Below are 18,022 nucleotides of genomic sequence, written 5' to 3'. Positions count from 1 at the left end.
ATTATTATTATTTATTATTATTATTTTTATTATTATTATTATAATTATTATTATTATTATTATTATTATTATTATTATTATTATTATTATTATATATAATTCGCTGGGGCCATCAAGGACCACGTTAAGTCTTGTTGCATTTGACACTGAACTTGGCCTTCTTTAGAGCCCAAATTTCCCTCATTCTTTGCGAGTGGGCCTGCTTACGCTCCACTGTCCAAGGGGCACCATGTCTTCTCTTCGGCTGCTCGTCTCGGTTTAGCCCGTGCGTCAATATTTTCTTGCGGAAGAGATCTCTGTTAAGGGCGTCTTCAGCTGAGATATGTAGCATTTGCAAGTCTTCTTTGGTATTTCTAAACCAGGGAATTGTGGTTTTGGGGTTTGAATCAAAAAAGTGAAAGATTTCTTTAGTTAACTTTCTTCCGTCCATTCTTTTCAGATGACCGTAAAATCGTGCCCGTCTTTTTCTGATCGTGTCGGTAATTTTCTCTATTTTGCTGTAGACATCCTTGTTGGATCTCTTTTGATGGATTCCATTTCTGTACTTTGATCCCAAGATTCCTCTCACAATTTTGCGTTCTCTTTTCTCCAGTTCTTCAAGGAGTCCTTTGTTGGCATTTAGAGACAGGGTTTCAGCTGCATATAGAACTACTGGCTTCAGAACTGTTTCATAGTGACGTATCTTGGTGTTTTGGGAAAGGCATTTTTTGTTGTAGATTGTGCGGGATGTTTGGTAGGCTATTTCCAGTTTGCGTACTCGCTCCTGAAGTGCTTCTTTGTCCAGTCCATTTTTCATGATGATCTCACCCAGGTATTTGAATTTGTCTACTCGGGTGATGTCTCCGTATTTTGTATGGAGTTTTGGTGGAGCCTCTTTGATGTTAGTCATTACTTCTGTTTTCTCAAACAATATCTGCAAACCAGTTTGTTCGGCAATTTCCTTTAAAATTTCTACTTGAGCTCTAGCGGTTTCTATGTTGTTTGAGAGAACAGCAATATCATCGGCAAATGCTAAGCAGTCTGTTGCGATCCCCTTGGATTTGGTTCCTATTCTCAATGGACTGTAGTTGGTTTCCTGTAATCTCACCCGCCAGGTTCTGATGATCTTTTCAAGAACACAGTTGAAGAGTATCGGGGAAAGCCCATCACCTTGTCGGACTCCTGTTTTGATGTCAAAGGAATGCGAGAGACATCCATGGAACTTCACCTTGGATTTTGTATCGGTCAGGGTAGCTCTAATTAATGCCAGCAGTTTCAAATCAACTCCAAATTCATTTAAGATGTTTAGCAGGACTTCCCGGTCAATGGAGTCGTACGCTTTCTTAAAGTCCACAAGGACAGACACATACTGCTTGGACCATAGTGTACAATATCTGATAATCGTTTTGAGATTTTGGATCTGTTCAGCTGTTGAGCGACCTTTTCGGAACCCTCCTTGATATTCACCTATTTGATGTTCGACTTGTGCTTCCAAACGCTCCAGGATGGCAAGTGATAGAATTTTGTAAGTCACGGGTAGCAAAGATATTCCTCTGTAGTTGTTGACGTTCTTCATGCTGCCTTTTTTGTGTAATGGATGGATCAAAGCTATTTTCCAATCTTCGGGTAGGGTCTCCTTGTTCCAAATTTCTTCTATTTGCTTTTGCAAGATATCAAGTGATTCCTCTGGGGCATATTTCCATAGTTGTGCTACTACTGAGTCTTCCCCCGGCGCTTTGTTATTTTTGAGACGGGCAATGTGGCGCTTGATTTCATCTCTGTCGGGTGGTCTGGAATCTGGGTACCTGAGTAAGGGTTCCTTGGTCTCAATGGCGCTTTGAGGTTTAGAGCAATTAAGTAAATTCTTGAAGTAATCTGCAAGAATGCTGCAATTTTCTTCATTTGATGTCGCCAGTGTGCCGTCCTTTCGCTCAAAGCATAGAGATGGTGGTTTATAGCCAGTGAGTTTGCGTTTGAAGGCTCTGTAGTACTCTCTGCTTTCATTCTTCCTAAAGTTTTGTTCTATCTTTTCAATGAGAGATTTTTCGTATTTACGTTTCTCAGTTCTGAACACCCTAGCTGCTCAGGCACGTTGTGTTTTGTAGGTTTCCCAATCATTTTCTGATTTCGTAGAGTAGTACTGTTTCCACGCATTGAGTCTTTCTTGGAGGACTGATTCGCAGGTACCATTCTACCAGGCATGCTTTTTGCCTCTCTTGATTTCTGCAACGTCTTTGGCGGCCTCAACAAGGAGACTTTTGGCGTTGTTAAAGTCAGTATCATTTGGTCTAGCCTTCTCCTGGAACTCCTCGACCCCTTGCCGAAGTTTATCATTGTCGAAGTGTGTGATCTGTTTGGTTGTCTTCCTTGTGTTTGCGGGAATTGGTTTGAATTTGATAAGAGACATATAATGATCTGAGGCCACATTGATGCCTTTCTTTACCTTGACATTCATAATCTCAGGGCTGTTTCTCCTGGAGATTGCAACATGATCAATTTGGAACTCCCCGAGAGCTTGGACGGGAAAACGCCAAGTCCTTTGCTTTCTGGGTAGATGGCGAAAGTGGGTCGACATGACCTGCAGGTTGTGATTTTCGCAAATGGACACCAGTCTTTTGCCGTTGGGATTGGTTCTTTTGTGAGCAGGGTAATTTCCTATAACTCTCTTGTACTTCTGTTCACGACCTAGTTGGGCATTGAAGTCACCCAAAAGAAGCTTGACATGGTGTTTGGGGATTTTGTTTAATTTTTCATCCAGTGGGTCCCAGAAATTATCAACTTCGTCTGGATCAGACTTGTTCTTATCGTTTGTAGGAGCATGTGCGTTAACTAGGGCGTAAGTTTTGTTCGCGCATTTAATTGTGAGTATAGACAATCTGTCATTCACAGGTTCGAAATTTGCAACCGATTTAAGGATCTTGGTTCTAACAGCAAACGCGGTTCCAAGCATCACAGCTCCATTGAGGATTCCTCTTTGCGCTTTGCTCTTGAAAAATCGGTAGCCTTCGGATTCAAAAATCTCTTCATCTGGGTACCTTGTTTCCTGTAGGGCCATTATGGATATCTGATTTTCGTGAAGAGCTTTGGTGAGGGTTTTCAGCTTGCCAGTTTGTGTAAGTGAATTTATGTTGAAAGTTGCTAGAAAGGTTTTAGATTTTGGCCTGAGTTTTTGACTCTTCGGGGTACACCGAGACGCTCCGACTCGTCTCTTGCATGATGTCGAGTCTCCCCCAGAATCCGAACGAGACTCGTGCGCCGTGGCGTTCACGACGAGGGATTTATCCGAAGATTTACCCCCTGGGGTATGTTCCTTGAAATGTTGTGCCATCATGCTTTTTGACTTGACTTTGCTTTGGACGGGTACCCATCCTTTTACAACTAGGGTTGTTAGCCCTAGAGGTTGCCTCAAGACGTTTTCTGGCTTCTGGTCATTTACCAGTCTTCGCCGTAACCCTGGCAAGGGACCAGTTTTTTTTTTCACGGTGGTATTTTATTTCCCTACTACCCTCTGACTCTGCTGGCGGCAGAGCCAGCGAGCTTCCCCAATTCCAATGGGACGCGGCCGATGGAGGTAACCGGTAAATCCCCACTGGGATTATTATTATTATTATTATTATTATTATTATTGAATATCCAAAGCAGTTTGGAACCCTATTTTACATAGTATACTAGGGTTGTAGTTAAAATACATTTTCAGTTTTACAATGAAAAAGAATTCATGTATCTAATCAACAGAAAATGAAGTGGATGAAGTTAATAAAATATTTGTAACAGCACGGCTTCTTAAACAAATGATAAGGGGTTTTGATAATGCACTGTTGCAATAATTCAAATGAGAGTTCAAGTCATGCCTTCTTCTTTCAAATGCAGCACATTCAAACAGTAGGTGATCCACCGTTTGTGAGGATCCGCAAACACACACGTAGCCATCAGGACAATTTATTCTGAATCGATGAAAATAGTAACCAAATTTGCCATGACCAGTCAAAAATTGAGTAATTTCAAAGCTTGGCATCAACACGTTACTTTGTAGGTGGTTGAAAATCTCAGGGAAGAATATTTCTCTGGTAACTTGGCCTCTAGTGGAAGAAGTCCAAATGTTGTTCCATTGATGGATTACATGCTTCTTTATGATTTTTTTTAGCACAGCTAGGTGATGTTTTGTCATAAGAAATTTCCAAATTAGATGTAGTTATTAGATGTATTACATTAAGGCTGAAGATGGCCATTCAAGGCCTAAAACTAGTCCCTAGTTTAGTAATGTAATTAAAAATATTGCATATTATAGTATTGAAATGTGTACCATTATGACATTAATTTAATAATTATTATTGTGATCACAATTCAATATGGATCAAAATCATGAAGTTTATATCCTATGATATGACGGTAGAAAACCCTGAAAGAAAATCTCCCTCTGTATTAGGCTCAGCAAGTCAAGCAGAGGGATTATTGAGGAAGTTGCTTTCAAGAATTATATGAGCCTCTTGTAAAACTAAAAAGTAAAAATAAAAAATAAATATTATGTCTTGACAAAATATCTACTACTCTGAAGAATTGATTTGAAAATTTTTATTTGGAAATAGTCTACTGTACATTTTGTTTCGAGAATAGAATATTATCTCATATTTAATTCATCCAAAATTGTTTGATGCTAGTTTTCTCTTTTGTCATAATGTTTCTTTTTGGCCAAGAGTCCATACAACTAGCTATAATTTACAGTGTGCAGTACACAGATCACTCACAGGAGTAGGATACAGTAATTCACATGAAAAAGTGCATACAAAATTAAATAGTAGTCTTGGTTTTACTACAGAATATGTCAATGCTGATAAATATGGCATTGATGATAGGTTCAAAAAAGAGTTAGGATTGATGTAGGAAGCAGTATAAATATGGTGATGATAGGTTTAAAGGAGAGTTAGGATTGGTGTAGGAAGCAGTATAAATATGGTGATGATGATAGGTTGAAAAGAGAGTTAGGATTGATTGAGGAAGCAGTAACAAAATGATACAAGTTTGAATAATAAATGTTTCTGAAACTTAATGTATTTGGAACACTTGAAGTATATCACAGATGTAACACAGAATAAGGACTGTAAAACTTAAATCTTTTGAAGATGATTTGGAAATGCTCCCTCTCCTAGTCTCATCTTGATGATAGACGTTGTCTCCTCATTTGGTGCCCTTTATACCAGGGCGTCTTTGGCAATATCAGTTGAAAGCATAGTGTCGTTCTTTATATTGAAATGTTGTGGTTGAAGATAACTGAAACTGCTGTGTGTGGTAGAAGAATGCGTAGAAGTGTGTATTGTAGAAATGTTCCTTCTTTAACACCTCGCTTAGCTGATGTATTGGATTGAGTGAAGTTTGTCCCACATATGGTAGCTCTAAGAGATCATGTGCTGGAAGCAGATGTTTTATAGTCGAACCTCTTCAAAGTAACCACCGGTCAATGTAATTCTGGGTTGAAAGAAGCGCCATCAGAACTGCAATCAATGATGTTGTGGCAAAGATGGTCGTTGAACCTAAAAAGAAGCCAATGGCATTTACAATATTTATCAGTTACAAAATTATCTTTGAAATATCCTATATACAGTATATTTATTCTTAAGAACATCAGCTCAAGTACCTACTACGTGTGACCAAAGAATCCCGAATTTTACAAAAACTCTAGTAATTGTAATGTTACAACTTGAAAAAAAATATTTGTATACACAAATAAAAAACTGCTAGGACTCATACTACACGGGAAGAAAATGCAGTACATTCATAAGGGATTATCACACAAAGTGAGCTAGATTGACAATTATGAAACATAAAGGTGGTAGTGCAGTCTTTGATAATGCCTATTATGATGTTGTTGAGTGTATTTCTGGGACTACCTAACGCTTTTAAAATGTTCCAGGTATATTTTGTAGTGTTTTGCTCTAGTTCAGCAGTGGGATCGTCAGCTTGATTAACACAACTCTCCACAATGTTGGTGACTAGTGCAGTAATGTGACACCACTGCAAGCCTCCTTTGAATCACAATACAGTACCAGCCCACTAGGGGAGATATGTACCTCCTCTGCCATAAATGCCTGTCTTTGGTTTTCATTCCAAAAATGAAGTTCCTAGTGGGGTTCTGCTAATGGCTTAACTTCACTCTCTAGTTAGTAGATGAATCATCATCACCAGCATCCTATGCCCTGAATCCAAATGAACACCATGGAGAAATTTAGAACTGAACTCAGGCTTTTGGCATGCAATCTAAAGATTAGATATTCTATACCACCACCTCTCCTAACCTGTTAGGCAACATTCCAAACCACCAATGGGAATCAAACCAGAAAACCTTGGTCTCAGATCATGGCTAAGCATTTCTACAAGAGGAGGTACATATCTCCCCTAGTGCACCATCACTGCATTGTGCATCAAAAGAAGCTTGCACAAGTGTCTCAACATTTAGCTAACCAGAGTCTTTGCGAGGTGTGGCATTTCAACTGATGAGCCCATTGCCAAACTGGGACGAAATGCTGGTAATTTCATGACTGAAGAAGTACTTACATAATATTCTCAGTCAGTGAAATTAAATTAAATTTATAACGTCATTTGTTTAACATTCATTGTAACCTAATGGCCTTAAAAGATGAAATAATACTGTAACTATCCATATGAGCATTGGTGTACAATTTGTCATTTTACAGCAAGGTACAGAATATTTTTGTTTTGATGAATGCAGGTGGAATCAATGCTTTATAAGAAGAACAATGACTTTACTGTTTTGAGAAGAAAGTTTCCGTTATTGAATCTCATCAAACCCAGTATCCTGAAGATACAACAAGAGGTGATTCTTAACCCCTAAGTGCAGTAACATTTGCAGTACATGCCACTTGCTAATTTAAGATAATTTTGACATACAGGGTGGCACAAAAGCCACTGGACACTGGGCACTGATTTAAACAAAAGATTGAATTTATGTTTCATTACAAATACAAACAATGCCTACAATTGTATTTTATGTTCAAACTGTTTTCTGTCTGCATGAATACATCTTTCAAGTCTTTTTGGAACACTGTTACATACTCTATGGCATAGCGTGGTATCACTGTCCAATGTCAAAAACATAACAGATGTAAGGCTTTTTCAGGCATTTGCTCTATTAACCAGCGTTTCGTCATAGGTCTGACACTAGACTCATCAGAGTGGGATGTGTCAGACCCTACCCACTGACGCTGGGGTGTATGCAGGTCAACTTATCAGAAGCTCTTATAAGAGGCACATTCTTGAAATACGTTGTGTATGTAATCTTTTATTTCGGCATTGGTCCGAGGTTTTTTAGAATAAACAGAGTCCTTGATGACACCCCATAGGAAAAAATCCATGGGCGTGATATCTGGTGAATGTGGACGTATGTATATATCTGCCCTTCGACCAATCACTTTTCTTTAGAAAGTTTAGTTGAAATAATTGTGGACGGCAGTGGCATAATGTGGTGGTGCCCCATTGTGTTGAAAGTAAATTTCTTGAAAGTTTTCAGCACACGTCATAAGTCCTGGTACCACGTAATTCTGAAGCATATCCAAATACTCATCCCCTGTCACCAACTTGACAAAGCGTAATCATCGCCATTTGGTGGAAAAAATCCAAAGAAAAGCAGCTCGATAAATTAAATTTATAACATCATATGTTTAACATTCATTGTAACCTACCATCCTTAAAAGATGAAATAATACTGTAATTATCCATACGAGCATTGGTGTACAATTTGTTATTTAACAGCAAGGTCCAGAATATTTTTGTTTTGATAAATGCAGGAGGAAGAAAGTTCCTGTCATTGAACCTCATCAAACCCAGTATCCTGAAGATACAACAAGAGGTGATTCTTAACCCCTAAGTGCAGCAACATTCGCAGTGCACGCCGCTCGCTAATTTAAGATAATTTTGGCATACAGGGTGGCGCAAAAGTCACTGGACACTGGGCACTGATTTAATGCCCCCCTCAATCACGGCTACTGCCGTTAACTGCCCATAAGCCAGAGCATGTGGACACTCTACAAGACAACTCTAAAATACTGTAATGCAATACATGCTTCAAATGGATTTACCCTAAACATGCAGACACAGCCTGCTTCTCTTCTTCTAGTGAGTCAACTGACGCTCATGCAAATGGCTCAAAATTGCACTCCTCACTATCATTGTCCCTATGAGCATTCGTTTTCATCACTGCAACACCACTTATCAGTGAACTATCATGAACTGAGTGAACTGAGTTGCAAAGTTTGGGCTGGGAAGACTTGGGAGAAAGGAGACGAGCTGCTCGACTGAGTGGATGTTCCGAGCTGTCAGTGGAGAGATGGCGTGGGAGGACATCAGTAAACGAATAAGTTTGAGTAGGAAAGTTTAAAAGTAGGAAAGATCACAATATGAAGATAAAGTTGGAATTCAAGAGGACAAATTGGGGCAAATATTCGTTTATAGGAAGGGGAGTTAGGGATTGGAATAACTTACCAAGGGAGATGTTCAATAATTTTCCAATTCCTTTGTGATCATTTAAGAAAAGACTAGGAAAACAACAGATAAGGAATCTGCCACCTGGGCGACTGCCCTAAATGCAGATCAGTAGTGATGGATTGACTGATTGTAATAACAACAGGTTAAAACTTCCAACTGTACCACGTCTTGCTGTTACTTTCATTTTCTTTTAACCAACTGTCCAGTGACTTTTGTGCCACCCTGTATATGCAGTTAAAAATGTGGTATGATAAAACACACTTCTTCTACTCTACATCATGAAATAGGCTACGTCCTCTGAACCACTTAAGTAGGCACATCTTTCCACTGGAATGCATTGGCACCTGACGCTCATGCAGATGGCTCAAAATCGCACTCCTCACTATCATTGTACCTATGAGCATTCCTTTTCACCACTGCAACATCACTTATCAGTGAACTATCATTGGAATTTAAGATCACCATCATCTGAGACGTTACTGTTCTTTAAAAGTGAAAGAATACTCTCATTAGAGAGCCGCACTTTACAGCTTTCCACCAAGACTGATTTTTACAGCACTGAATTTCACAACATTAACGTTGCTCAAAATTGACAGAGACAGCCAATATATCCACCAAAAGGAAGAAGAAACAATATACAATTTGTATGTAAAAGAAAGTTCAACTTAGTTCACAATCCTTTCAGGCAATGGTAGCAAAATGCAGTGGCTGCACATTGCGAACAAGTACGGCAGTCCACACCTATCAAAGTTTGTGGTATGCTGTACCTAGTATGGCACTCTGCACTGTTGGATTAAGGAACTGAAGAAGAGATGCAAATTTTATTAATGGGAACTGAGTATTATGAGAGATTTGTTAACCAGAAGTGGCAATTGCAGTTTAGAAGGGGTGGGGGGGGGGGGTGAGAGGGGGACTGTACAGACAACAAAAAATACCTGGGTTTGTGGGATATGGCAGGTGGAGATATATATATCAAAACTGGAATTTATTTTTTTTACAAAATTGTTAGTTTTTATGCTCTCTGAGCAAATTTTGACAGAAGTATTGACAGTTTATCAACTTAAGTGCGATAATAGTAGTTTTTTAAGATTTTGATTCAATACCATACAATAAAACTTTCACCAAAGGAACAATATTACAAATATATTACCATTAAATAGAAGTATGGTGTGATTATACAATTAAAAATCATTTAGTATTTGACTACACACTAAGAGACTAACAGGCACTAAAGAGACTGCCAGGCTGACGAATGTGCGCAGCAAGCAGGTGAATCATACCTCAGTGTCCATGACCTTTGTAAAAAAAAAAAAAAAAAAAAAACCCTGTGCTGTGGTGCTATACAAATTGGTTAGCCACGACAAACACTTTATTAATTTTGTTAATAATTTTAAAAAATGAAGGATATAGTTATCTGATAAGACAATGGGGCTTGTACAAATTGCTTGCTGTGAAAAGTCCCATAATTCCTAGTTTCCCTGCTAAAATCGAATAAAATGTAATGTTTTCTCCACAAAGTGGCTGGGGGAGTGACTGTTCCCCCTTGCCCCCCTCAATAACGGCTACTGCCGTTAACTGCCCATAAGCCAGAGCATGTGGACACTCTACAAGACAACTCAAAAATACTGTAATGCAATACATGCTTCAAACGGATTTACCCTAAACATGCAGACACAGCCTGCTTCTCTTCTTCTAGCGAGTCAATGGAGGAGGCACAGAACAGTGACAGCTGCAAAAATATCTTGGAAATTTTAAAAAGCAATCTGTTTCTAGCTGATTGTACTAAGTTGGAAAATAAAGAAAGCTGCTTTTCAAAACAAATTCATTCATTTACTCCAAATTTTCTGGTTCAGATTGGATCAGCATTTCTGATGAGCCTCTTCCATGTTCCTTGGTCTCAAATGTCATCTTCTGTCAGTCTCCTTTACTGCATCTCTTCTCTCATGTAATCCATCCACCACATCTTTGGTCCTCTTCTCTTCCCACCCCGATGCACATTAATTTAAAATACTTTCCTCCCAATATAACTTTGATGAAATCTCAAATGTGTCCATACAACTGCAACTGTCTTTCCTGCACTTTCTTTGATATTTCTGTCACCTTTACACATCCTGCAATTGCCCGGCTCCATGGCTAAATGGTTAGCATGTCGGCATTTTATCCAAGAGATCCTGGGTTCGATTCTCAGCCGGTTCAGGGATTTTAACATCAGCTGGTTAATTCATGTGGCTTGGGGGCTGCCTGTTGTTGTCGTCTACATTCATCAGAATTCATATTAGGTGGGGCCCCATTCTACCAACATGCTGGTCACCTACAGGCTGTTGTTGTCATTGTTGTGATTATCATCATCATTTTCCAGCCCAAACTTCCTGGGTGTGGTGTACAAGTGCTCACCACTTCTTCCTGTCAAGGTATAGTTTCTGTTCCTCTATGTCCTCGTATTTGGCATTCCTCTTGCCAACCTCTGATTTCACTGTGTCTGCCCATCTATACCTTAGTCTCCCAACTGGCCTCTCCCCTTCCACTTCTCTGTCAAAGTTATTATTATTATTATTATTATTAATTTTTATTTAGTCTGTCTATGGACCACGTTTGACAATCTTTGCAGTATTTTTAGCCTTCTCTGCCTTCACTCTCTGTCAGTATCTTTTCATCCTTTCTCCAACTTCCTCCTTCTGCTCTTCCATATAGGACCTCCCTTTCCTCGATAGTGTTTCCCCAGTCTCCTGGAAACCACAAACTTTTTGAAAGTTGTCTAAATTGATTTCTGTCCATGATATAATCTTCCAGAACCCCCATCTTGGCTAAGTTCAACCTCATTTCACAAAACCATTTCAGCTCTGTCTTTCTCTTAATAATAATAACAATCAATAGTAATCTTGTTTACAGCTTAATTTCCTGGGTATCACTCTCTTCTATTCATGAATGTCTTGCCCTTCATGACATCATCCAGTGTCCTTCCCATAACTGCTATGTTGTCTTGACCATATTCATCCAACAGGTTCTAAGACTTTCAACCAGGATTTTGTTTTTATCTGTGTAGAGGAGATGGTTTAAACCCAGCTTCCTGCCTCACCTCATTTCTTAACTTGTCCATTGAGGTCTTCTTGATAACGGATCTCTGGAACTTCATCTCCGATGTCTGCAGGCTTGACAAGTCTATCATCGTGAGGGTGCACATTTTGATATCATAGGTCAAGATTGGTATGAAGTAGCCGTTGAACAGTGAAAATTTTGCTTTATTTGGAATATTAATATCCCAGAGAAGGACCCTCACTTGTTGATAGAAGAGGGTACTCTTTTGCACCCGTTGGTGATATCTCCAAATTGTTTCTAGAGACTATTCTGTCACGGTAGGTGAAATTGTGGACCCTCTCCAACTGGTGGTCTGCTAGTTTGATACTTGCTGGTCAGTCATCTCTGTTCACCACTATCACCACTCTTCTAGCCTCGGTCATCTCGAGGTTGAACTCGAGGAACTTAGCTTACCATGGGTTGAATCATTTGTTTCTCCCCAGATCATGAAATCATGGGTTGAAACTCTGCACAGAGAGTCAGATTGAAAGAATGAATAAATAAATATATAAGTAATTCTTCTTCTTCTTCTTTTTATTCCCGGCCTTTACTTCAATTTACTGGGTGAGTAGGCTGTGTGCAGCCCTGAAATTGGTTTTCTGTGGTTTCTATTTTCACACCAGGCAAATGCTGGGGCTGTACCTTAATTAAGGGCATATCCACTTCCTTCCCACTCCTAGGCTTTTCCTATCTCATCATCACCATAAGACCTATATGAGTCAGTGTGATATTAAACAAATCTAAAAATTAAAAAAAATAAAATCAATTTAGTGGGGTTGGCACATGCTATACATTTTGTCCAGTTTTTACAGCCAGATGCCCTACCTGATACCAACCTCATGTTATATGAGTGATGTATTCACTATTTTATATTTCTGTGGTTGTTAAAATTGATTAAACACAGTTAAATCCTTGGCCAGGCCTGGAATCGAATCTGGTGCCCTCTGAACTGAAGGCTATTTAGATAATTAAAAAAAATACATAAATAAATGACTGACTGAGTGACTGAATGAATGAATGAATGAATGAATGAATGAATGAATGAATGGATGAATAAGTAAATAAATAAATACCTACCTACCTACCTACCTACCTACCTTACTTCACATGTATGTTGTAGATATAAAGATAATTATTAAGAAATATCTCCTTACCTGAAATACATTCCTTATTATCTTCGCTAACATGTAGACCTTTGGGACAGCTACATGTGCTCGAGGTACATATCTGCTGAGTGATTATACAGTCTTCTTTTACAGCACACTTGCCATCTGGAACACATTTCACAATGAAATGAAATGGCGTATGGCTTTTAGTGCCGGGAGTGTTCAAGGACATGTTAGGCTCACCAAATGCAGGTCTTTTGATTTGACACCCATAGGCATTTCACAATGTATTACATCATAACGTTCTAGAATATATTGTACTTACATAATATTAAAATTCTTCGTAGTTTTTTTAATAGTAGAAACAGTTATAAGGTACACATTAATGTTTATTCTGGAAGGTTGTATTACCAGCTCCTCTATTAATATTGTTACCATATTTTGGTGGATCAGCAGAGGTGAAAGAAGGTGCGGGCTGGAATGGGTCTAACTACAAGTTTGAAAGATGAATTAAAATTTCAATAAAGGTTATATTTTCAGAACAGCCAAACTTAACAGATTTGATATAGACTTTGAACATACAACAAATAACAACAAGTTAAATCAGGTACAAGACCAAGAAAGCCGAGATTTAGATAGACTTTAACAATCTGGGCCACAAGCCCTAATTTTTACAATTCCTGAGCACACAGCTCACAACCAACATATTACCAAAGGGCAGAAATTCTCTCAATACAATGGAGCGTTTGCTCCCACCATTAAATCTCAAGCCCCCTGAGGCACATTTACCACAAGTGAAAAGAGCTAACCCGCTCTCAATTTTTCAAGCCAATTCAAGGCCATACCATACACTACGATCGCTTGCCATCAAGGCACAACCTACAAGAATTAAACAGGGGTATCTCGTACCCAGCCTACAGGGCCTTAAAAGGAAAACAATAGGTTAATTAAATGGCCCAAAATACCAAGGAGAGTGGAGGCGTAGCTTGCACTCCTACATGAAAGCTTGATAAAACCTACGTGGCGCAAAGCCGATACACAGGGGCTATACCCACACTAGGGAGGTGACTCGTATAAGAAAAATAATTTAACACATTAATGAAGAGAAGAAAGTCAGTTATGAAAACGTAGTCACCTCAAATCCAAATTGAAGGGGAGCTCGAGAGGGTAAAGCACTCTCTATCCCCGATTTACGTTTAAAGATATATGAAGTTTTACAAAGTAAAAAAAAGATTTACATGTTTTAAGTTAAAGGTTACATATTAAAGGTATCGGACCTGCCCCGCGGGTTAAACTGCTGAGCTAACAAGGAGAAAAGAAAGATGTTAAACGGCCATTACCTTGTTGAAGAGCTGCTGCCCGAAGGAAGAGGCGCTACCCGACCCCTGCTATGCTTCTATACACTAAGCAAGATGTTATTGAAGTGGCCAGGAGACAAGAAAATCAGCAGTTTTTATACCCTCGTGGAAGATTCGAGACCTTTCATGAATGATTAAGGCACACCCACAGACGTTTATTGGTCGTCTAAAAGTTACAGATAAAAAATTGAGGAAAAAGGACCCGATTGGTCCAAAATTAATTAAAGAAATACGGGATTGCCTAAGTTCAAAACTGGCGGAAAGAAAATTTAATATTGCCAACCCACAGATGAAAGAACAAAATTTATAGTAAAGACCAAAACTTCTGAATACAAAATTTCTTCAAAAAAGTTCCTTCACTTCGCACCAGGGTGCTTGATCATAGTTTTTTTTTTTTGAGCAGTGACATCTATAAGAGAATGTCCAGACTTCTTGATCAATGAAAAACAAAACAAAGCGAAGTACACACAGTGACATCTTCTGAGAAACAGTTGAGTTGATTCGGTTTTTAAAGTTCAGAGTTTCTCCAGTAGAGGAGTACTTTAAGGCAGAAAATTCAAATGTGCGGCGTGTAGGTGTACCAACCGGTACAAATATAAATACAGTAAGTAATATGGTCTAGCAGCCTTTGTAAGAAAGACTCTCTGATAGGTGTTGGAGGGCATCTGCACAGGAAGGAGTTTGTGTGTCAATGTAATCTTGGCAAAGGACACATGAGTTGATGAAATGTTAGCGATAGAACTAACACTCAGTTTCCGTTCACTGGAAAGAATGTTCTTCATCATCCATTCCCATTTCCAGACACAGACTGGACAGGGTAAATGTAACAAAGCCATCGACTTTATTATTATATCTTTCCACCATTCTTCTTTGATCACTGTGCTTCTCTTCGGGCTTCATTGTTTCCAACTATGGAGTCCCTCCATCTCATTCAAAAGTTATTTCAAGTACGAGTCCGCTCGATGGGTACACGATGCATTTGTTCAGCAATTTCCTGGTGAAGTGCCACCTTCATGAGCACAGATTCTCATAATTGTAAATAAATTTGAAACTACTGGCTCAGTGCTCAATAAAAAATATTTGTGCATACAAACAGATTTAACAGAGAAAAAGCTAGATGACATAGGTGCAAATCTTGAAGGGTCACCAAATAAATCACTCACAAAATTAGCACAACAAGTAGGGGGATTTGGTTTCTTCTGCACACAGAGCTACAAAGCTGTTACACATCAAACCGTACAGGTTTACATGGACCCATTGTTTAAAACCTGCTGATCCAGCCACAAGAGTGAGATATTGTGAGTGGTATCTTGCATCATTGAATGATCGTTTATTCTACCCACAGATTTTGTTCTTTTTGGATGAGGCCTGATTTCATCTTAATGGTCATGTGAACAGTCTTAACTCTCGTTATTGGTGTGCAGAAAATCCTAATGGTGTTTATGAAGTCCCTCATTATGAAGGATGACACTTCCAGCATCTTTTATGAGGTAAAATTTAATATAAGATTGTATACGCAAGTTGGGTGAGGCAGCTGCTGTAGCGCAGAGTACAAACACCTGCGCTCAGTCTGGGTTTATAAGACCCTGTACTTGGGCTGTAAAGCGATACAGAAACATGTAATTTCTAGAAGACACGTGCAATGACAGTGTTCAAATATCTCATTCGGAAGGAAAATGGCCAATGTATCTAGGATCAAGAGTCTGACCTCCGTATGACACCATCGTTTCCCAGGTACTAAAATCACAATGCCATACGGCTAACGAGTAGTATCGCTCTGGATTCCAATGTGGTAGCACACCATTTGAAGCTTTGACTTGGAGTTAAAAACAGTAGCACAGTGATAATTTACACCAAGATATCTAATAGTTTCCTCAAGTCTGATTGATATTACAACTGAATCTGATGTCATCACAGGTGGTTTATATTGAAGAACATAATATTTATGGACATGCATTTTTTTAAATTGATTCAAGATGCCCAACTAAAGGGTGCGTTTAAATATATTAGAACTTTTCTTCTTCTCTTCCCAATATCTCTTCATCCTCTCACTGTGTTCCTTTTTGCGTTGTTCAGTCTATCCTGTATTTAGTCGGATGGGCTTTACAGAATATGTCTGAGAATTAAGGTTCTGAATTTTATTCTATCTTGAATGGTTTCTTTATTAATGCCAATTTCATTTACATCTTCATTGATTTCTTTTAGCCAATTATTGTGATTTTTCATTCATAAGGCTAAGTTTGATATTTTCTTTGTGAGCCTGTTATTATCCATTGTGCTAGTATGTAAAAAAGCAAAAGCAAAGTCACCTCCGTACAGGCCATGAAGGCCCTGGGAGGAGTGGAAGGTAAAGGCTTCCACCATTGTTAACCTCGGCACGTGATGGGGTAGAGTGGTTAGCTCTACACCCGGCCGCCTTTGCCCCCAGGAACTAACCTGGTACTCATTTTTGGTGTAGGCTGAGTGAACCTCAGGGCCATATGCATCTCCGGAAGTGGAAATCTCGTTTCTTAAATTTTACGACTTCCTGACGGGGATTCAAACCCACGTCCTTCCGGGCAAACCAAGCACGCCTTTACCGCCTCGGCCAAGCAGCCCCTATGCTAGTATGTAAGTGACTATAAAATTTAATCACTGTTTCTGATGGTATCTGTGACTTCTTCCTGGAACTTGATAGATTTCATGTGATTTCTTTTTTTCATTCAAATTCCATTTTTGCATTTGTTCCTACGATTTTTCTGAGGATCATCCTTTCTTGTTTTTTGATCATCTTTATTTGAGATTTACCACCAATTATAATAGTTTCGGATGCATAAAGCGCTTCTGTTTTAACTACTGTGCTATAATGTCACAATTTTGCCTTTTTTGATATAGTTCTTTTATTGTATATGCATTTGGATTTAGTTATATTCAAACCAATCTCTTCAAATCTGTGTATTGCAAGTTTAGTGAGCTTCAATGCTGCATCCATATTCTTAGCAATATCACAGTGTCATCAGTAAAGCCCATTACTCTTATATTAAGCAGTCCAGTTGCTATTGAATAAGTAAAGTCTTCTAAAGGTTGTTCTAAAGAAATATCATGGAGAATGTGATCAGTAGAGACATTATAGAGAACCGGAGAGAGTGGTGATCCTTGCATTACTCCCCATCTTATAATTATTAGTTTGGTTTTCTGTTGGCTGCACATTATTTGTGTAGTATTTTCATGTTGCAGCTCCATTATAAGGTTGAATAGTCTCTTAACCCTGGAACTGGCAATGTTAGATCTTGTGGTGGCAGCCATATTTGGCAGCTTTTAGCTGTCTAAATAAAATACAAAATATCCATGAGATATGAAAGAAATCTACAAAGTTTTGATATATCTGCGTAGAGATAATACAATGAGGATTATCATGTTGACACAAAATTGCATAAATGTTTTGGCTAGAAAAATGTACAGTATGTTCAAAAACTGTAATTCCTAAATTCAAACAATAACAATAATTTAAAAAATTTTGATCATATGTACAAAAAACTGAAACAAGTCACAAACAAACTGAGATGTATGAATTGTCAATAACATGCCTGCATTGTACTAGCAAAGGTTTCATCACAGTGAGAGGTATATTCTTGAAAATAATAGGGTAAATGTATTGGCATGCCCGTTAATTTGATCAGCCCCGCCCCCACTCAAAAATGCGTGTTTTCTTTATTTTTAAAGTTTTTGAAATATAAGTATCCTCATAAAAGGAAAACAATTCATTTTTCACCCCACCCCACTCCCATTAACTTAATTCCCCCACCGCCACCCCCAAAATACGTGTTTCTTTATTTTTAAAGGAGATTCCAAATATCAATTTTCACATCTGTAACTTTGAGTTTTTGAGATATAAGTTTCTCCATAAAAATAATTCAACGTTTTTCACTGCCTTTCTCATTCCTCTTTTAAGTGAATTTTCCAAAAAAAAAAAAAATGTGTTTCTTTATTTATGAAGGATCTTCCAAATACCATTTCTCATGACTCTAA

General features: G+C 38.5%; 1 non-coding gene across 1 annotated transcript in view; it reads right to left on the bottom strand.

The window, feature by feature from the left end:
* Window positions 1–5,008: 5,008 nt before the first annotated feature.
* LOC136857303 (uncharacterized) overlaps window positions 5,009–18,022 on the bottom strand; it is a 34,416-nt gene continuing 21,402 nt past the window's right edge. The window contains exons 2-3 of the transcript XR_011017541.1: window positions 12,705–12,821; window positions 5,009–5,507 (exon numbers count right to left, since the gene is read on the bottom strand). This is a non-coding gene — a transcript (uncharacterized protein). The remainder of the gene's footprint in view (window positions 5,508–12,704; window positions 12,822–18,022) is intronic.

The sequence above is a fragment of the Anabrus simplex genome, chromosome 1 (assembly GCF_040414725.1).
Source record: "Anabrus simplex isolate iqAnaSimp1 chromosome 1, ASM4041472v1, whole genome shotgun sequence".
Taxonomy (NCBI): Eukaryota; Metazoa; Arthropoda; class Insecta; order Orthoptera; family Tettigoniidae; genus Anabrus; species Anabrus simplex.
This window is presented reverse-complemented; position numbering and strand designations above follow the sequence as displayed.